The sequence below is a fragment of the Triticum aestivum genome, chromosome 4A (genome assembly GCF_018294505.1).
Source record: "Triticum aestivum cultivar Chinese Spring chromosome 4A, IWGSC CS RefSeq v2.1, whole genome shotgun sequence".
NCBI lineage: Eukaryota > Viridiplantae > Streptophyta > Magnoliopsida > Poales > Poaceae > Triticum > Triticum aestivum.
The window spans coordinates 462,463,263-462,486,263 of NC_057803.1; positions in this window are offsets into that span (position 1 = coordinate 462,463,263).

Genomic DNA, 23,001 nt, shown 5'->3' on the forward strand with positions numbered 1-23,001 from the left:
TTGCTTACGGCAAGGCTTTTGTACACTCCTTTCTCTATAATTCCCTTCAATAAGCTATTTTCTTGCTCAAGTGTAACTTGGCTAAGAGAATCATTAGTGGAATCAAGAGAACTACTAGAAGCAACAATATTGGATTTAGCATGATCATTGTTACTGCTAGAGGAAGAATCTTTCTTGTTCTTGTTACTAGACTTGACTTGAGGCATGTAAGTGGATAAGAGTAAACGCTTGGCAATGTAAGAAGAACTTTTCTTGCGGAGATCATCATTGATTTCTTTTAAGAACTCATGCTCTTGATCAAGATTGAGCTTTTCAAAGCATAATTTCTCATGAGCTCTTAAAAGTTCTCGATGATCTTCGAAGATAGTTTCATGAGCTAACTTAAGAGTGTTTAGTTCTTTAGTTAGAGCCTCAATCTTATCCTTATGTCACATCCCTAGCTTCTGGTGCTGTCTGGTGTGTGCATCATGTTTAAATTCAAATGAAATTTGAATTGAGGAATTTTCAAAAGCCTCAGGAAACCTCTAAAAATAACCAACAATTAAATCTTCTCAAATGTGTCCAAGAAAATGTTCCTGTTATTCCATGGAAATATTGGTAAGAGGTAAAATTTAAACCAATATTTTTGGAGTCACAGAGATAATTATTTTGGCCATTTGAATTAATCCAATAACTATTTGCTTTGGATTTATATTTAATATATATTAAATATGACTCCAATAATTCTGGAAGTTTGTGAGTGGCTTTGTATATATTTTAGCAAGCCACATAAAAATCTACAGAATTTATTTAAATGATTTAGTTGCTAAACTAAATCAAAACAAACTACAGAAAATAGAAAAAAATAAAAAGAACAGAGCCTACCTGGCGCCTACCTGTCCAGCCCAGCCGGCCCAGCTCCTCCCGCTGGCCCAGCCCACCGCCGCCCCCCTCCCCTGTCGTCTTCCTCCTTGCCAGGAGGACGGACACCGCGACACCGCCGCGCGCGCCACCTCCACCCTGCTCGGCCACCTCCTGCTTCCTCCCTGGCCTCCCCAACGACGCCCCGGACGACGCCACGCGCCTCCCCGACCCCCTCTCACTTCTCCCTCGCTCTCTGGACCTCCCTCCCCTCTGCTCTCCCTCACTCGCCGAGCGCAGCCGCAGCCGCGCCACCGTAACGCCGCGGCCACCGTCTCCCCCTCGACCCCTCGCTGTGCTTGCGAGCTCCGCCTCGACCCTCTCTTCCTCCCCACCGATCCACAGCCCTCCGGAAGCCCTGCATCGCCGCCATTGCCGTCGTCTTCTACCTCGAACCCGCCGGCCATCTTCGTCAAATTCGCCGGCTCCGGACCGTCCCCGACCTCGCCGAGCGTCCCCTCGTCATCGCCGTGAGTCACTGACCCTCTCCCCTAACTCAGCATGCTCCCCTCCGTGCCGTAGCGCCGTTCCCCACGAGCCCGAAAGCTCACCGCCGCCGGCCATGTCGCCGTCGTGGCTACAGACGCCGTAGCTCGTGCCTGGGCGCGTCATAGCACTCGGTTTGCTCCCAGGAGATGACCCCGACCACCAGTTGGACCTGCCATGCACCAGAACTCCGAACCCGCGCTCGCCCGAACTCCGGTCGCCGCTGCGGGCCCCGTTTCGGTGAGCTCGGGCCACCTCAGCCCCTGCCGTTTGCACAGATGGATGCGGGCGACTCCCAGCTACGCGTAGAGCCCCTCAGTCGCCGATTTGGTCGCCGAAGGAGCGTTTCCGACGCCCTCCGCCGTTGCTGGCGTCGCCGGCGACAAGCCGCGGGTCAACTCCGGCGGGTTTGACCCGGGGTTTGACCCCCCTGACGTGTGGGCCCAGGCGCCTGCTAGATTAGTGTTAGATTAGTTAGCGCTAATTAACCTAGCTAATTAGATAAGCCACTGACATGCGGGCCCCGCCCGGCTAACTAAGTTAGTTAGGGCTAACTAACCTGGTTAGTTGACTGAGACACTGACGTGTGGACCCCACACGTCAGGTTTGACCCTGACCGACCCCTGTTGACTTGCTGACGTCACGGTGACGCACTGCTGACGCAGTAAATGCTTCTGGAATTTAGATAATTCTTAAATGATTTATTAATTCCAGAAAATGCCTAAAACTTCAATAAATCATAGAAAATTAACCGTAACTCCAAATTAAATAATTTATATATGAAAAATTATCGGAATACTTCAAGGAATCCATCTGTACCATTTTCATGCATGTTAGAACAACTTATAGCTGCTGTTTAGCACAAATCAATTAAATGGCATTTGAATAATCACATATGGGGTTTAAATTTGAATCTTATATTCAAACCAACTTCATTTAATCTGTTGCTAGTTGCATTAGCTCAAAACACATTCATATTGCCATGTCATGAGCATGCATCATATTGTGCATTGCATTGATTGTGTTCCTTTCTGTGTTGCCGGTATTTGTCCCCTCTCGATAGACGTGATACCGATGATGTGATCATTGACACTGATGAAGACTCAATGTTATCTTCAGAAGTGCCAGGCAAGCAAAACCCCCTTGTTCATTCCGATACAATCCCACTCTCTCGCTCCTGCTCTCTTTTACTGCATTAGGACAACAATGATTCATCTGTTACTTGCTGTGGTAGCTGAACCCCTTTATCCTTTGCATGACCTGTCATTCCACAGTAAATAGATGAAACCCACTAGCATGAGTAGGAGTTGTTTGAGCCCTGTTGTGCCTACTCATTCATGCTTGTTTGTCATGCCTGCTACTGCTTAGAGTTGAGTCAGGTCTGATTCATCGGGGATGAATCAGAGGCGTGTGAACATGTCCTACTGTGTGTGAGCTAAGTGTGAGAGGCCATGTAGGAGTACATGGTGGGTTGTCTCATTGAAGCCGTCCTCAGGAACTGAGTTTTGTGTTTGTGATCCATGATTCAGCTACTACCATACATTGGGCCCTGAAATATGACCCCGCTCGACTTCTTATTCACCCTAGTCCTCTGTCCAGGAGTTGCAAGTAGTTTCTGGTGTTTGTAGCTTACTGGAGGCCGTGGACAGCGCTGACCGTAGGGGTGGGCTGTGATGCGGTAGGTACGTGGCACGGTGTACCGGATGCCCGTTTGGTATCTCGGGAACCCTGTTCACATCGTTTGGGGCTGTGAGCGAAACTCCGGCCGGATCTCCTCATGGATGGAACCCGAATAGGCGATAAACCTGGACTAGAGACTTGAGTGTTTAGGTAGGTCGTGGTCTACACCCACGTCGGCTTTCGCTTGAAGTCTGCCGAGCACATGACGTGTGCAGACGCTAAGTGGTGGAAACATGTATGAAGAAGTACACCCCTGCAGGGTTAACATCATCTATTCGAATAGCCGTGTCCGCGGAAAAGGACTTCTGGGTTGCTTATATCAGTTCATAGACAAGTGAAAGTGGATACTCTAAAATACGCAAGATAAGCGTGAGTGCTATGGATGGCGTTCTCGTAGGGAGACGGGAGCGGATCCATAGTGGTGTATTGATATGGTGAATATGTGGACTCGTGTGCGCCACCTCAAAAGAGTTACTTGCAGTCGTAGTTCAGGATAGCCACCGAGTCAAAGCTGGCTTGCTGCAGTCAAACTCCACCATCCCCTTTGTTGATAATGATGCATAGGTAGATAGTTCTGATGTAAGTCTTGCTGGGTACATTTGTACTCACGTTTGCCTATTTTATGTTTTGCAGAGAGACTTCGGTCTCGCTAGTAGTTCCACGTGGACTTCGACGTTTAGCTTGATACCTCAGCTACGATCTTGTGCCCTCGGCAGGATCTGATAGATAGTCAGGCTTCTCAGCCTTTTTCATTTATAGATGTCTGTACTCAGACATGATAGCTTCCGCTTGTGCTTTGATTTGTATGCTCTGATTGTTGGGTCATGAGACCCCTGTTTGTAATGTCTCGCTCCTCGGAGCCTATTGAATAAACTACTTGAGTCGTAGAGTCATTTTGTGATGCCATGTTGTATTGCACATATCGAGCATATTGTGTGTATGTTATTGAAATGCTTGGTATGTGTGGGATCTGACTATCTAGTTGTTTATCTTTAGTAGCCTCTCTTACCGGGAAATGTCTCCTAGTGTTTCCACCGAGCCATGGTAGCTTGCTACTGCTCCGGAACACTTAGGCTGGCCGGCATGTGTCCTTCTTCGTTCCTGTGTCTGTCCCTTCGGGGAAATGTCACGCTTTGAGTACCGGAGTCCTGTTAGCCCGCTACAGCCCGGTTTACCGGAGTCCTGCTAGCCCAGTGCTACAGCCCGGACCCACTTGCTGATGACCGACACGTTCGAAGCTGGGTCATGGATGCCTGTCCCTGTAAGTCTGTGCCACTTTGGGTTTACGACTAGTCATGTCAGCCCGGGCTCCTTATCATATGGATGCTAGCGACACTATCATATACGTGAGCCAAAAGGCGCAAACGGTCCCGGGCAAAGGTAAGGCGACACCCGTGGGGATACCGTGCGTGAGGCCGCAAAGTGATATGAGGTGTTACCGGCTAGATCGATGTGACATCGAGTCGGGGTCCTGACAGCGTTGGTATCAGAGCTTGACTGCCTGTAGGATTACCAAGCCAAACTGGTCGAAGTTGAGTCTAGAAATTCCTTAGTTATATAAGGGAATTGATTGTGGGATGGAACGTAAGGCTCTTTTACTCCTTATACCTTATGCCCTTCTGATCTGAGTCATCTTATCTTTCCTACGGGGATTAAGAACTAGGCTATCTCTTCTTTCTATTAGGATCACGTGTTACTAATCAGTGGACTTATAAGATTGTTGGATTCAAGCCTCAGTTCAGTTTATACTACCTCTGTATGTTAACTGTTGATCTCGAAACCTTGATATTGTGCTTTTGAGTGGTTATGCCACCATTTTTGTGAATGTCTCAAATCTTTTTTGAGCATTTACAGCCATTATGCTGTCCGAGTCATCCCAGGTTTCTAAGTAGTCTGATGCATTTGCAAATCCTTTCTTCCCGTTTCAATGTTCCCATGGGCCAGATTAACCACACTAATCAGTGAGTTGAGGTACTCTATTACCTTGACATATATGTTGGAGATATTATTATGACCCTAGGTGTCTTAGGGGATCATCTAGTAGTCTAGCCGTGATCTGTGTTCCCAGTGTGATGATTCTAGCCATCATTCTCGAAAGCATCCCGTGATGCTACTTAGTAATAGGTATTCTGTTCCTGGGTTCTTGAACCCGAGATTCACTCTACTTACTTCATGTTGATAGTGTTGCTAGTTCCTTCAGGATATTAGTAACTTTGCGATAGTCCTCGAGGTCCGTGGTATTTCCTTCTTCCAAATACTATGAACCGCTTATGGCAGATGTTTATTGGATCAAAAGATCACAATTAGAGTACTCTTGAGGAGATCTCCATTCATAAATCGTGACTCTGCCAGTCCTACCTCTCTGCATGGGTTATCTGGAAGAAATGTTGAATTCGTTCGACATGCCAAACCATGCATCCACAACTCAGAAAATCGTGTGTTCCTTTGAGTTGTCCCTCTTTAGTTGTCTACTGACCTTCGTCTATCAATTGATAGTCAAGAGTATGCGTGCGTTCGTTTATCGATGCCTATTACCCTTGTGGTCCGTCAAGCCATTCTGTCCTGAATGACTTGGAGAAACAAACTCCAGTACCTCATTGATATCTAGGATTGGGTCAAAGAAGTTGTGCTCCGCAGATCAAATTGCCAATCCAGCTTTTGGTTCTGTTCTACCTTGGAGTATTACCCCCTTCATGTCAGAATTGTCATGAGAACTGCACCAACTTTCATGAATTTTGACGTAGTAATACTTCTCACCATCATTAGTCATTCCTCGGCCATCGTGTTGATGCAACCGGAATACCGACAAATGAATTGTGATGTGTGAAATCAATACTCCCAGCAACCTCGTTGCTTGGTAGTTAAGGGACAATAATTTCATTCTTAGCGTGTTGGTTTTTGAATCATCCTTCTAAGACTGATCGTGCTACCTAGTCCTTATTTCGGTGCACCCTTCGATTGATGAGTTAGGATCTTGTCAAGTCCTCACTCATTTGATCATATCGTCTTGCCCTCAAAAGCGAGATTGTTCTCGAGCTTAGTAACATATCGGTGGTTCGTGATTTTTCGAATATCTTCTCGAAAGTATCACCAGGCTGTCACCTGACTGTTATGTTGAGCTCGTGATCAAGTTGGTTTCTTGTAAACCACCCCTTCTCCAAGAATCGTGTGTTAGATATCCCTGAGCTAGTTGGTTAAGCTAGACAACAACTTGGAGAGTTGGAAGATAAAAGCTTGCCTGACTTAGTTCGTTCCAAATGGATATTCTTGTGTAGTGTGTGTTGGAGAAAGATGATATCTTCATCGATTGGTCCTTGTGATCAGTTGATGGACCTATTGTCTTATCAATCCTTTGATTTGAGTGTGGGCTATCGTCAAATCAAATCAGTACCAACGATGCTCGTAATGTTGTCTTATTCGTGGTTGATTCCTCGAGCATACACCATTACATCTCTGGTCTGACCAATGCTACCACTTGTTCACTTAACTATGGAATTCCTTTTAAAAGGAAACCTAGATGAATTGTTGTTGAGCCCATTGACAACATCCTTGTCTCCTCCATGATTTTGTTGAACATTAAGCTAGTGTTGGAAACTTTTGAAAGCATTTGTTCATGCTAGCTCATGAAGCATATGTTTGGATGAAGGTAGTGACTTCCTTTAATTCATGTGCATCTGTTGCAAGTTGCCGCCGTGGATTCGAGAAAGTCAATGTTGCTTTCTTTGGAATCATTCCAAATCAGTCATGCACACGTGCGAAGAATGCTGTGGTTTGAAGACTTGCAACCTTCAATCTATATGTATCCCTAGCACACCAAGCCACTGAATGATTTGTTCAAGGAGAAGAAGTTCCTTCATAAGAGCTAATCCGGACTTATGTAAGGACTTCGATACCCTCGTTGATGGTTCCCCACCTGAACTCGGTAGTGTTTTATTATAAGACTACCACGTGGTCATGCTTGTCCGGGACAACGTGTTCACATGTTTGTAGCAGAACCAGCTCAGGTTTTGGAGCTTGCTATCGTAGTTCGCTTCCCGAGAATCTCGCGACGTCATCTCGTCGATTTGTGTTGCAAACTTTCATTTTTCTTCCTAGACTCGATGAGTCTGGAATATCCTGACACCAACCAGATCTGAATCTCAGGCAGATATAATGGTTGGAACATTTCCCAAGAACTATAATATTGGTCCCTCGATAACCGGTAAGGTGGATGTCGTGGCCAACACACCCAGCCGGAAGACCTGTTATTATAATATCTTGATTGAGGAAGTTGGCCACCTCCCCATAAGGATTTCGTAGGATTTACCTCCCTAGTTATTCCTTATGGATTTTGTATTCCCGAAGTCCGACCTTTTACTTGATGTTCTAGATATCAAACCATATCTATGAATGGGTTACACTAGCACATCAAGGAGAACATTAGAAGCGGAGTGCTAAATGTCTCTCGGTCGATCATCCAGATTTTATTTCCTTGGCCTCACTAAGATGAAATCTGAGAAGTGTTATCTTCCTTTGCATCTGCATTGTCCATTGCTACTCATCATGGTAGTATATTGTGTTGTCAGCACCTTTGACACGGATGTTGATAAAACCTTGATGGTTATGGAAATGCTCAAGTTCTTGAGAGCACGCACAAGCGCTAGGTGTTATCATCGGCACTAACTGGGTTTGCTCTCAGTTTTCTCGGCAATGCTATGATCCTTTCAAACAGTGAATTCACTCTTTATTGTTGGGTTCTTTCCCAGTTACCAGAATCATTCCCAGCATTTGCATTTTGTTCCTAGCTTGCACCACCAATGTGCCATTCTACCATGGGTCTCTTCCATTTCCGGTGATAAGCAAATTCATCCATTATGTTGTCTTCAACAAGGTAATCCACATCATCCAAGTCCGAGTATGCCATTCTACCGACCCCCTCCAAACGATCGTTGTGAATTGCCTTAGGCTGGTATGAAGAGTTTTCAATGATCTCTGAATCAAAGGTAATTCTTTTTGCCACTTAAGGAAATAATCTACGAATCACCCTCCTCCAGGATGTTTCGTCGTGGTTTCATGGCAACTCAACTCCTCGCTACGTTGACAATCGTTTACCACCTTCTTAAGCGTGAAATTGTGGTCTACCTAGTGAACCTTCGTCATCCGTCTCTTTCCACCCCTCTTGATGTGTATCTCGTGTCTCAACCCGAGAGATGGTCCTATGTCTCACTCCGTGAGTTGTTCGATCTTCGAGAAGATCGACCCTGCTAGAGTCTCCTTCTTTCCTCCATGTCATGTTGACAGGATTTTTTTTCAAGGCAAGACTTCAAGACAATGATGGTGATCGAATCAACGTTCATTTGAAGTGCACCCTGGATCATGAAGATTATACTAGTTTGCGTTTCCCCTTCATCTTACTCTACGCTTGAATCTCGAGACGAGATTTTTGTTTAGTGGGGGTGAGTTGTCACATCCCTAGCTTCTGGTGCTGTCTGGTGTGTGCATCATGTTTAAATTCAAATGAAATTTGAATTGAGGAATTTTCAAAAGCCTCAGGAAACCTCTAAAAATAACCAACAATTAAATCTTCTCAAATGTGTCCAAGAAAATGTTCCTGTTATTCCATGGAAATATTGGTAAGAGGTAAAATTTAAACCAATATTTTTGGAGTCACAGAGATAATTATTTTGGCCATTTGAATTAATCCAATAACTATTTGCTTTGGATTTATATTTAATATATATTAAATATGACTCCAATAATTCTGGAAGTTTGTGAGTGGCTTTGTATATATTTTAGCAAGCCACATAAAAATCTACAGAATTTATTTAAATGATTTAGTTGCTAAACTAAATCAAAACAAACTACAGAAAATAGAAAAAAATAAAAAGAACAGAGCCTACCTGGCGCCTACCTGTCCAGCCCAGCCGGCCCAGCTCCTCCCGCTGGCCCAGCCCACCACCGCCCCCCCTCCCCTGTCGTCTTCCTCCTTGCCAGGAGGACGGACACCGCGACACCGCCGCGCGCGCCACCTCCACCCTGCTCGGCCACCTCCTGCTTCCTCCCTGGCCTCCCCAGCGACGCCCCGGACGACGCCACGCGGCTCCCCGACCCCCTCTCACTTCTCCCTCGCTCTCTGGACCTCCCTCCCCTCTGCTCTCCCTCACTCGCCGAGCGCAGCCGCAGCCGCGCCACCGTAACGCCGCGGCCACCGTCTCCCCCTCGACCCCTCGCTGTGCTTGCGAGCTCCACCTCGACCCTCTCTTCCTCCCCACCGATCCACAGCCCTCCGAAAGCCCTGCATCGCCGCCATCGCCGTCGTCTTCTACCTCGGACCCGCCGGCCATCTTCGTCAAATTCGCCGGCTCCGGACCGTCCCCGACCTCGCCGAGCGTCCCCTCGTCATCGCCATGAGTCACTGACCCTCTCCCCTAACTCAGCATGCTCCCCTCCGTGCCGTAGCACCGTTCCCCACGAGCCCGAAAGCTCACCGCCGTCGGCCATGTCGCCGTCGTGGCTACAGACGCCGTAGCTCGTGCCTGGGCGCGTCATAGCACTCGGTTTGCTCCCAGGAGATGACCCCGACCACTAGTTGGACCTGCCATGCACCAGAACTCCGAACCCGCGCTCGCCCGAACTCCGGTCGCCGCCGCGGGCCCCGTTCCGGTGAGTTCGGGCCACCTCAGCCCCTGCCGTTTGCACAGATGGATGCGGGCGACTCCCAGCTACGCGTAGAGCCCCTCAGTCGCCGATTTGGTCGCCGAAGGAGCGTTTCCGACGCCCTCCGCCGTTGCTGGCGTCGCCGGCGACAAGCCGCGGGTCAAATCCGGCGGGTTTGACCCGGGGTTTGACCCCCCTGACGTGTGGGCCCAGGCGCCTGCTAGATTAGTGTTAGATTAGTTAGCGTTAATTAACCTAGCTAATTAGATAAGCCACTGACATGCGGGCCCCGCCCGGCTAACTAAGTTAGTTAGGGCTAACTAACCTGGTTAGTTGACTGAGACACTGACATGTGGACCCCACACGTCAGGTTTGACCTTGACCGACCCCTGTTGACTTGCTGACGTCACGGTGACGCACTGCTGACGCAGTAAATGCTTCTGGAATTTAGATAATTCTTAAATGATTTATTAATTCCAGAAAATGCCTAAAACTTCAATAAATCATAGAAATTAACCGTAACTCCAAATTAAATAATTTATATATGAAAAATTATCGGAAAACTTCAAGGAATCCATCTGTACCATTTTCGTGCATGTTAGAACAACTTATAGCTGCTGTTTAGCACAAATCAATTAAATGGCATTTGAATAATCACATATGGGGTTTAAATTTGAATCTTATATTCAAACCAACTTCATTTAATCTGTTGCTAGTTGCATTAGCTCAAAACACATTCATATTGCCATGTCATGAGCATGCATCATATTGTGCATTGCATTGATTGTGTTCCTTTCTGTGTTGCCGGTATTTGTCCCCTCTCGATAGACGTGATACCGATGATGTGATCGTTGACACTGATGAAGACTCAATGTTATCTTCAGAAGTGCCAGGCAAGCAAAACCCTCTTGTTCATTCCGATACAATCCCACTCTCTCGCTCCTGCTCTCTTTTACTGCATTAGGACAACAACGATTCATCTGTTACTTGCTGCGGTAGCTGAACCCCTTTATCCTTTGCATGACCTGTCATTCCACAGTAAATAGATGAAACCCACTAGCATGAGTAGGAGTTGTTTGAGCCCTGTTGTGCCTACTCATTCATGCTTGTTTGTCATGCCTGCTACTGCTTAGAGTTGAGTCAGGTCTGATTCATCGGGGATGAATCAGAGGCGTGTGAACATGTCCTACTGTGTGTGAGCTAAGTGTGTGAACACGATTTGGTAAAGGTAGCGGTGAGAGGCCATGTAGGAGTACATGGTGGGTTGTCTCATTGAAGCCGTCCTCAGGAACTGAGTTCTGTGTTTGTGATCCATGATTCAGCTACTACCATACATTGGGCCCTGAAATATGACCCCGCTCGACTTCTTATTCACCCTAGTCCTCTGTCCAGGAGTTGCAAGTAGTTTCTGGTGTTTGTAGCTTACTGGAGGCCGTGGACAGCGCTGACCGTAGGGGTGGGCTGTGATGCGGTAGGTACGTGGCACGGTGTACCGGATGCCCGTTTGGTATCTCGGGAACCCTGTTCACATCGTTTGGGGCTGTGAGCGAAACTCCGGCCGGATCTCCTCATGGATGGAACCCGAATAGGCGATAAACCTGGACTAGAGACTTGAGTGTTTAGGTAGGTCGTGGTCTACACCCACGTCGGCTTTCGCTTGAAGTCTGCCGAGCACATGACGTGTGCAGACGCTAAGTGGTGGAAACATGTATGAAGAAGTACACCCCTGCAGGGTTAACATCATCTATTCGAATAGCCGTGTCCGCGGAAAAGGACTTCTGGGTTGCTTATATCAGTTCATAGACAAGTGAAAGTGGATACTCTAAAATACGCAAGATAAGCGTGAGTGCTATGGATGGCGTTCTCGTAGGGAGACGGGAGCGGATCCATAGTGGTGTATTGATATGGTGAATATGTGGACTCGTGTGCGCCACCTCAAAAGAGTTACTTGCAGTCGTAGTTCAGGATAGCCACCGAGTCAAAGCTGGCTTGCTGCAGTCAAACTCCACCATCCCCTTTGTTGATAATGATGCATAGGTAGATAGTTCTGATGTAAGTCTTGCTGGGTACATTTGTACTCACGTTTGCCTATTTTATGTTTTGCAGAGAGACTTCGGTCTCGCTAGTAGTTCCACGTGGACTTCGACGTTTAGCTTGATACCTCAGCTACGATCTTGTGCCCTCGGCAGGATCTGATAGATAGTCAGGCTTTTCAGCCTTTTTCATTTATAGATGTCTGTACCCAGACATGATAGCTTCCGCTTGTGCTTTGATTTGTATGCTCTGATTGTTGGGTCATGAGACCCCTGTTTGTAATGTCTCGCTCCTCGGAGCCTATTGAATAAACTACTTGAGTCGTAGAGTCATTTTGTGATGCCATGTTGTATTGCACATATCGAGCATATTGTGTGTATGTTATTGAAATGCTTGGTATGTGTGGGATCTGACTATCTAGTTGTTTATACTTAGTAGTCTCTCTTACCGGGAAATGTCTCCTAGTGTTTCCACCGAGCCATGGTAGCTTGCTACTGCTCCGGAACACTTAGGCTGGCCGGCATGTGTCCTTCTTCGTTCCTGTGTCTGTCCCTTCGGGGAAATGTCACGCTTTGAGTACCGGAGTCCTGTTAGCCCGCTACAGCCCGGTTTACCGGAGTCCTGCTAGCCCAGTGCTACAGCCCGGACCCACTTGCTGATGACCGACATGTTCGAAGCTGGGTCATGGATGCCTGTCCCTGTAAGTCTGTGCCACTTTGGGTTTACGACTAGTCATGTCAGCCCGGGCTCCTTATCATATGGATGCTAGCGACACTATCATATACGTGAGCCAAAAGGCGCAAACGGTCCCGGGCAAAGGTAAGGCGACACCCGTGGGGATACCGTGCATGAGGCCGCAAAGTGATATGAGGTGTTACCGGCTAGATCGATGTGACATCGAGTCGGGGTCCTGACACCTTATCATTGTCATTCGTTTTATCTTGATTAGCATGATTAATTGACGTTTCATCACTAGAGTTGTCAACAAGCAAATCATCACCTAACAAGTCATCTTCATCACTATTGAAATCAACATACTCGGGGTGTGTTACCTTAGGACCTTTGGCCATGAAGCATCTTCCAATTCCTTCATTTGGTGAGTCAAATATGTCGTAGGAGTTGGTTGACACAAGTGCTAGACCGGCAACACCTTCATCTTGAGTATCTTCGGAGTCGGAGTGATAACTTTTCTCGGAGTGGCTGTCGGAGTCGGAGCCGGATACCCATTCACCAACATGAGCTTGATGTCTTCGTTTTGTGTAGCTCCTTGATGATTTTTCCTTCCTTTCCAAATCCTTGCTTCTCCGTGAGTATCTTCGTTCATAACGATCATCTCTACTCCTTCTCTCTCTTGGTGGTGATTCTTTGCTTCTTCTTTTTGGAGAATCTTCTCTTCTCTTGTAGGGAGCCGTACACTCATTGGAATAGTGTCCGGGTCTTCCACAACTGTAGCAGTTTCGCTCTTGACTAGAAGATCTTTTGTCATCGTAGGACCTTGACTTGAAGCTTCTATCTTTGCTTCTACTCTTGTAGAACTTGTTGAAGTTCTTCACCATTAAGCTCAATTCTTCATTGAACTTTTGTTTCTCACTTGATGATGTAGGGGCTTCACATGAGTCTTTGTGGGCACCACTTGATTTGTTGTGAAGTTCCTCTTTATCCTTAAGTGACATCTCATGAGCAACAATTCTTCCAATCACCTCGGTTGGCTTGAGATCTTTGTAATTGGGCATCATTTGGATCAATGTGCACACGGTATCATATTTTCCATCCAAGGCTCTTAGAATCTTCTTGATGATGAATCTATCGGTCATCTCTTCACTTCCTAAGCCGGCAATCTCATTTGTGATGAGAGCAAGCCTAGAGTACATTTCAGCGACACCTTCACCATCCTTCATTTTGAACTTGTCAGGTTGACTTTGAAGCACATCCAACTTGGATTCCTTGACGGAGTCGGTACCTTCGTGCATATCAATCAAAGTGTCCCAAATTTCCTTTGCATTCTCAAGACGGCTGATTTTGTTGAATTCTTCGGGGCACAATCCGTTGAAGAGAATATCACAAGCTTGAGCATTGTATTGCAACATCTTCAACTCATCCGCGGTAGCTTCACGGTTTGGTTCTTTCCCATCAAAGAAGTCACCTTGCAAACCAACACACACAATAGCCCAAACGGCGGGGTTATGTCCAACAATATGCATTTCCATTTTATGCTTCCAACTAGCAAAATTAGTACCATCAAAGTAAGGACCTCTACGGTGATAATTTCCCTCGCTAGACGCCATACTCTCCTAGGTTGTGAAACCAAGGCTATGACCACCAAAAGCTATGGAGATCAAAGCAAATGGAGACCAAAGCTCTGATACCACTTGTTGGATCGAAAGTATGTCTAGAGGGAGGGGTGATTAGACTACTTGACCAAATAAAAACTTAACCTTTTCCCAATTTTAGTTCTTGGCAGATTTTAGCTATTGTAGGACAAGTCAAGCAATCATCACACAATTCAAGCAAGCATGCAAAGAGTATATTGGCAGCGGAAAGTAAAGCATGCAACTTGCAAGAATGTAAAGGGAAGGGTTTGGAGAATTCAAACGCAATTGGAGACACGGATGTTTTTCCCGTGGTTCGTATAGGTGGTGCTATCCTACATCCACGTTGATGGAGACTTCAACCCACGAAGGGTAACGGTTGCGCGAGTCCACAGAGGGCTCCACCCACGAAGGGTAATGGTTGCGCGAGTCCACGGAGGGCTCCACCCACGAAGGGTCCACGAAGAAGCAACCACCCACGAAGGGTCCACGAAGAATCAACCTTGTCTATCCCACCATGGCCATCGCCCACGAAGGACTTGCCTCAGTAGCGGTAGATCTTCACGAATTAGGCGATCTCCTTGCCCTTACAAACTCCTTGGTTCAACTCCACAATCTTGTCGGAGGCTCCCAAGTAACACCTAGCCAATCTAGGAGACACCACTCTCCAAGAAGTAACAAATGGTGTGTAGGTAATGAACTCCTTGCTCTTGTGCTTCAAATGATAGTCTCCCCAACACTCAACTCACTCTCATAGGATTTGGATTTTGTGGAAAGAAGATTTGAGTGGAAAGCAACTTGGGGAAGGCTAGAGATCGAGATTCATATGGTAGGAATGGAATATCTTGGTCTCAACACATGAGTAGGTGGTTCTCTCTCAGAACATATGAGTTGGAATTGTGTATGTGTTCTGATGGCTCTCTCCACGAATGAAGAGGAGGTGGAGGGGTCTATATAGCCTCCACACAAAATCCAACCGTTACACACAGTTTTCCAATCTCGGTGGGACCGAATCAACAAACTCGGTTGGACCGAAAAGGTAAACCTAGTGACCATTAGAGATTTTCGGTGGGACTGACATGCAACTCGGTAGGACCGATATGGTTAGGGTTTGGGCATAACGTAATCTCGGTGAGACCGATTACACAAACTCGGTGAGACCGAGTTTGGTAATAAGCTAACCAGAGAGTTGGTCAGGCAAACTTGGTGGGACCGATTTGCTCTTTCGGTGAGACCAAAAAGTTACAAAAGGGAAACACAGAGTTTACATTGCAATCTCGGTGGGACCGATTCGCTCTTTCGGTGAGACCGAAAAGTTATGAAAGGGAAACAAAGAGTTTGCAATCCCATCTCGGTGAGACCGAGATCCCTATCGGTAGAACCAAATTGCTAGGGTTTGGCAGTGGCTTATGACAAGTGAAACTCGGTGGCGCCGGATAGAAAGAATCGGTAGGACCGAGTTTGGCTTAGGGTTTAGGTCATATGTGGATATGGGAAAGTAGTTGAGGGTTTTGGAGCATATCACTAAGCACATGAAGCAAGAGGCTCATTAAGCAACACCTCATCCCTCCTTGATAGTATTGGCTTTTCCTAAAGACTCAATGTGATCTTGGATCACTAAAATATAAAATGAAGAGTCTTGAGCTTTTGAGCTTGAGCCAATCCTTTGTCCTTAGCATTTTGAGGGTTCCACTTTCACATCCATGCCATGCCAATCATTGAGCTTTCCTGAAATAGTCATCTTGGAATAGCATTAGCTCAATGAGCTATATGTTGTTATGAATAACAAAACCACCTAGGGATAGTTGCACTTTCACTAGCATCACACATAATTTCAAAGGGTAAATTCCAATCAGGTGGCTGAACAATAGGTGCAGAGATTAATGCTTTCTTAAGTATTTCAAATGCTTCTACGCAATCATCATCAAAAACAAATGGTATATCTTTTTGTAATAAATTAGTCAGAGGCCGGGAAATTTTGGAGAAGTCCTTAATGAACCTCCTATAAAACCGGCACGACCAAGGAAACTTCGTATACCTTTGATGTCCTTGGGACATGGCATATTTTCAATAGCATCAACCTTGGCTTTATCAACTTCAATACCTCTTTCAGAAACTTTATGCCCCAAGACAATACCTTCATTAGCCATAAAGTGGCACTTTTCCCAATTCAAGACAAGATTAGTTTCTTCACATCTCTGCAAAACTCGATCAAGGTTGCTTAAGCAATCATCAAAAGAAGATCCATAGACGGAAAAATCGTCCATGAAAACCTCACAAATCTTTTCACAAAAGTCAGAAAATATAGCCATCATGCATCTTTGAAAGGTAGCAGGTGCATTACATAAACCAAAAGGCATACGTCTATAAGAAAAAGTACGGAAGGGGCAAGTAAAAGTAGTCTTTGATTGATCATTGGCTGACATAGGTACTTGAGAGAAACCAGAATAACCATCTAGAAAGCAAAACTGTGTATGTTTGGATAATCTTTCTAGCATTTGATCGATAAAAGGTAAGGGGTAATGATCTTTTTTAGTAGCTTTATTTAATTTGCGGAAATCAATTACCATCCTATAACCTGTAATAATTCTTTGCGGAATCAACTCATATTTGTCATTAGGAACGACATTAATACCTCCCTTCTTAGGGACGCAATGGACAGGACTTACCCACTGACTATCAGCAATGGGATAAATTATACCTGCCTCAAGAAGCCTTAGTGTTTCCTTTCTTACCACTTCCTTCATCTTAGGATTTAGCCGTCGTTGATGATCACGAATTGGTTTGGCATCTTCCTCCAAATTTATTTCGTGTTGACAGAGAGTGGGACTAATGCCCTTAAGATCATAGAGAGTATATCCAATAGTAGCATAGTGCTTCTTCAGAGTTTTCAATAATCTTTCTTCTTCATGCTCTGAAAGGTTAGCACTAATAATAACAGGATATATCTTTTTCTCATCAAGATAAGCATATTTAAGAGTATCAGGTAATGGTTTAAGCTCAAACACGGGATCACCCTTGGGTGGAGGAGGATGCCCTAGGATTTCAACAAGCAAATTGTGTTTCAGGATGGGTTCTTGTTTAAAGAATACTTCATCTATTTCCCTTCTTTCATTCATAAACATATCATTTTCATGGTCTAGCAAATATTGTTCTAAAGGATCACTAGGAGGCACGGCAATAGAAGCAAGACCAATAATTTCATCTTTACTAGGCAATTCCTCTTCACAGTGTTGTCTACGAAATTTAGAGAAATTAAATTCATGAGACATATCATCTAAACCAATAGTAACAACATCCTTTTTGCAATCTATCTTAGCATTAACTGTGTTCAAGAAGGGTCTACCAAATATAATGGGACAAAATCTATCTTGTGGGGAACCAAGAATAAGAAAATCAGGAGGATATTTAGTTTTCTCACACAAGACTTCAACATCTCTAACAATTCCCATTGGTGAAATAGTATCTCTATTGGCAAGTTTAATTGTGACATCAATATCTTCTATCTCAGCTTGTCGTGGAATTGTCACGACAGATGTCCTTAGTGTGAAGACTTAATCGCGAGGCCAACGCATCTATGTGGTAGCTTGAGAGGGGTAGAGCGAAATCAAGAGACGCAACACACGACGAAGGTTTAGACAGCTTCGAGCCCCGGGAAACATCATTCGGTAAAAACCCTACATCCTGTTTGTGGCTAGGTCTCATTATGATCATCAGGGAGTCGCCGATAAGCCGACTCTTTGTGTCTAGCCCTAGAGATTATTTTCTGTCCCTCTTTGGGGAGCCCTGCCCCTCCTTATATATGTTGAAGGGGCGGGTTACATGTGGAGTCCTAGTAGGATTAGGATTAACCTATTATAGGTGGAGTCCTAGTCTTGCTTCCTTTGTAGGAGAATATTCCTTATGCCTTTCGTCTTAAATCGTCCCATCATAAACGTGAGCCAGCCTTCTGGGCCTTGGGCCTAGTCTTCTATCTGACCCGCCGTTAGGGCCATCTGTGAGTCGCCAGGTTCGTGGGTCATCACTCCAGTGGGTTACCAATGAAAATGCCAATCCCGGCCGGGTCATACTTCTGGCCAGGTCATACCGCGGGGTATATCCCCAACATTAGCCCCAAGTTTAATTTGGATTTATCCATGTTAAACTGATCCTGTTAAAATAAACACAAGAACAAACTTGATAGGTTGTGCTCCGGGTTAAATATTTCCCTAAACCGGCACCTGATCATCTTTAAGTCCTTGTCACTTCCTCCTGGATGCATACTCAAGATCTTATAGCAAATCTCTTTTAATAGATATGTCCAAACCTTGCCAATGCAAAAATCCAGGCTCTTCTTCTATAAAATCCGGGTCAACTTTATAACCAATTTGCTGACATTGGCTCTTGTAGAGAAATATTGTAAGAAATAATCCATTTGAGTTGGCCTTCAATGCTCTAACTTGACAAAAATATTGGTCTTGAAATATTCAACTAATATTCAGCCAGCTTAAAGATGTAGATCTTGCCGATTTATGATTTCCAAAATTGCCGGGTTATAAATAAATGATGTCGGGTCATGATTATTGGTGACGCCGGATCATAGTTATTAGTGACACCTGGTCAATCTGGTTTACTCAAAACTGAGAATTTGAAGATTTTTCTCCCTTATATCCATATTACCTGTAGCCCCCCAAGTCTTGAGCAGAAACAAAGTGATGACTTACGACTTGCTTCAATATAAATACTGCCATTTTGAAGAAATCATGTTGTTCATCTTAGTCACTAGTAAAGACTGAATACTCCATATATGTAGCCCCCAAGTGTCGGGTTGTCATGCTTGCAGCAACCTGGGACTTGTAATTTCCTTATACTCATAAAAAACGACAACCAGTGTAGCCCCCAAGGGCCGGGTCATTATGCAATAATGAGCGGGGACTTTATAAATATGATCATATAAACTTGAACAACAATGTGTAGCCCCTAAGGGCCGGCTCAGTAAGATAATATTGAGCTAGGACTTTATATATACTTATTTTGAAATGAACATCATATGATGTAACCCCCATCATGGGGCTTGAACCCACGTCCACAAGGTTAAGAGCTTTGTGCTTTACCAACTGAGCAGTGGACCCTCAACATAATGGAATAAAACTTGTGTACCTTGAATTGTTGACAGGAGCAATTGGTAGCCCCCAAGGGTCGGCTCATTATGATGTGATGAGTCGGGTCTTCAATAAGGTCAGTAAAGTTGTCATTGCATTAGCCCCCAAGTGCCATGGTGCATGCTGGCAGTGACATGGGACTTGCATATTTGATATAATTTCAAACTGAATAATGTAGCCCCCAAGTGTCGGGTTGTAAGGCTGCAGCAACTCAGGACTATTCTTTCCATTGTAGAATAAATCATATCCATTGATAAAATAATAGCCATTGCGCCAAAGCGACTTTGAATACCTTATCTGTTGACAAGTAAATCCGGAATTTAAATACTTGGCGGCTCTTGGCCGATGGAGATTTAATATGCCTCCATTGTAAGCTGGAATTTTTATAACCTGGTGGCTTATAGCCTTTGAGAAAATCAAGAATCGATAACCCTTTTGAGACACCAATTTCAATCTTTGATGATGGGCTGGAACTTAATCATTTATGTAAGTCATAGCTCTGTAAATCCTGCACAGAGTTTAAACAACATATGCCCTGGCAACTTAACATCAAACACCAGGCCAGTTAAGTACTCAAATGTAGTCTTATCCTGCATATAAGTAAATCACAAGATCCCCTGGCGGTTTACCACAGGGCGGATCATAATATCCCACATATAACCATTGTGATATTTAATTTGTACTGCCGGTTTACATGACATGTGTAGTAAGGGTGATAACCCGGTCCTTAGAAGCCAATATTTCCAAATATATGATGATTGTCACATGCTGGCGACTTATCGTCCAAAGCCAGGCCGGGTTTAAACGAAACCACACTCATATGCTTCAAATATGAGCAAAAAGGATCAAAACCCAAAAGATTGTTTGCAAAAACTTAAACCAAATAAAAATCGAAGTTTCTGATTCGAATATGATCAGTAAACCGTTCCAAAGGGGTTAAGCTAGGATTCGAATACGATCATGTAGCCCACAGTGGCTTTGGCGTTGCGCCGATCAAGAGGGTACCGACAGCTATGTTCTCTTTGGTTCGAATACGACCTATGTTTGAACAGGAAGCCCCCAAATGACCTTGAGAGGTTTTTAACGACCCTGATTCGAATACGATCCAAGTCGGACCCAAAAGGGGTTAAGCTATGATTCGCATACGATCAAGAAGCCCCTAGTGAGTTTGGCTTTGCGCCGATCAAAAGGGTTACGACAGCTATGTTCTCTTTGGTTCGAATACGACCTATGTTTGAACAAGAAGCCCCCAAGTGACCATAATAAGGTAAGCCATAAGGCAGGATCCCCATGTTTGAACCGCGCATCATGGCAGCAAGTTCTCTTTGGCAACCTTTAATTTTTCTGAGAACTCGAATCTTGCAAGAGATTAATTCTTCTTGAACCGGAACTTTAAACCGGATTTGAAAGCTTCCAAACTTTGTGGGAGACAGATTGTCCTTGAGCCGGATTTTTCAACCGGATTTGAGAAAAAGCTCTGTAAGAGACAAATATACCTTGAGCCGGATGTTTGAACCAGATTTGAGAGCTTCAAAGCTTTACGGGAGAGAGATGTCTCTTGAACCGGATTTTTAAACCGGAATACTCATTTTGAGCCGGAAATTTTCTGACGGCCTTTTAAGTTTTCACCAATATGGAGGTAGCTTCCGGGACCAGGTTATCTTCCCTCCAATGACCCGGAGTTCCCGAGACATGTCATTGTAACCCCGAGTCTTAAGACTACTCGAGGAGTTGGCTTGAGACTCTCCATATTTGACCATGATATAAACCGGTATGAGTCATTCAGCATCTCAGTGATATAACTTGTCCTGCACGTGGAGTTGATGATCACCATGGTGAAGCTGAAATCAATCATGAGTGAGTCGGTCGTGGGAGCAGACAGATGAATCGTTCGCGGCATTGTAAGCCATTACGGATGAGCAAGTTGTCCTCCTCGTTGTAAGTCAGTGCGGACGTGTGAACCGGCCATGAGAGCGGCCACGTGAGTCGTCCGTGGTGTTGTAAGCCAGTGCGGTCGCAAAAGACGGTCGCAGTGTTTGTAAGCCGGCGTGGACGAGAGAGCCGGTCGCAGCGTTGAAAACGGCACAGATGCAGACGAGTAGGCTTTGTAATGAATAATGGTCCTGCGAAAGAATACCACATACCAGAGTAATTGTTCTCAAACAATTTAACATGTGCTGATAAGATATATAGAAGGGATAGCACCTGGTATTTTGGTTGGCTGTGCAACCGGCGTGCCGTACTATGTTCTTTTGTCTTCACGTACAAATTGCTGGATTGATGCCATGTACTAAAATCAGCAGCATAGTTTTGTAATAGCTCCTTGATATTTGAAGCGAATAACCAGAGGTACTCTGTAACATTTTTTTATTTGACTTGGTCATCCTGCCTTCTCTGCTTCTATAAACCGTTGTAGTAGGAGTGCTCAAAAAACCGGCTCGTGCGGACGAGCTTCAGAGACAGAGCCTGGCAGCGGCGGGACCAACCCAAGGCAGCTCAAAACTAGGGGCGGCTCAGTAGCAGGCCGCCATGCCAACAGTGGCAGACCGACGAGGCTCCAAGTAGGCCAACAGGGCTCTGGCGGGCCGATAACGGAGGCAGGTTAAGTGGCCTCCCGGGTTTCAGCATCATCGCTAGATGCGATATATATATAAGTTGATCCGGAAGACTAATTTCTGCAGCGACGTTCTTATTTGTCCCGGTGTTCAGTTGGTATTTGTGTGAGGTGCAGAGCTTTCCTCTGAAATCCAGCATTATCGGAACCAAGCACATCTTATAGTGCCGCCTGTCTATATCAGCTTCTGTTGCCCTTGATCAGATGCCAGCACATGAATTTTTTAAATAATCAAGTAGAGGATCTTCAATGTTCTCTGTAATCACACCATGAGATTGTAACACATCGTCAGGGGTCTTCTTCATCTTGAGAGATGATACGGCGGCTTAAACGGCGACTCAACGCGGTGGTGGCTCAACCGAGATTGAGTGGAGACGCCGGCTTTAAATGGCAACTTGGCAAAGTGGCGTTGGTAGCCGGCTCAGCACAAGGCGCAAACAGCTTTTGAACAACCAGAATAAAGGAGTAAGGCACAATGGCTGTCGCGGTGATGCCCCAGAAAGGTGACGCGGCAGCTTTGACGGGGATGAGCAGCAGCGATTTTGACACAGAGGCAAACAGCAGGGGCGGTGCTGACGTGGTAAACCAGATGCCAACCCGGCGGGAGTGGCACGGGCGGCTTAGGAGACCGGACCGCGCGGGCGGCACATCCGAGCCAGCAAGCGGGCGGCTCAGGAGATGGGTACACTGGCGCAGATTGTGGAGGATTCCGGGTTATCACTGGCTCCGTTTCCAGGTCGTTGTCAAGGAGGCGAGGCGAATCCCCGCATCTTCCGGATCGGACAAGGCTCACGGGCAGAGGCAAGATCGGCTTCAAGACGAGCGGTGGCCACCAGCGGCGGTGATGTGGAGAAGTGCAAGGGCGGCTCAGTCAAGCGGAGGTGAGGCAGGTCGGCCCTGGCGCCAGTGGCGACTCGGAGGCGGCGGCGGCTCAACGCGGGGAGTCTCTCCGGTGGCGGTGAGGGCGAGGCCACGAAGACAGGGAGCATCGGTGACTTTAGAAACAGCGGCTCGCGGACAGCCACAGCAAGGGCGACGGGTCATGGCAGGTTGAGGCCGGCCCGCGGCGGCTCAATCGGAGGCCGCGCCGAGGTTACGGCAGTAGTAGCTTGGTGCATAGGCCGGTCGATGAAGGTCGGAAGTGACGCTGGCGAGATGAGCTCGGCCACGGCGTGGTGATTTTTAATGGAGACGCGGCAGC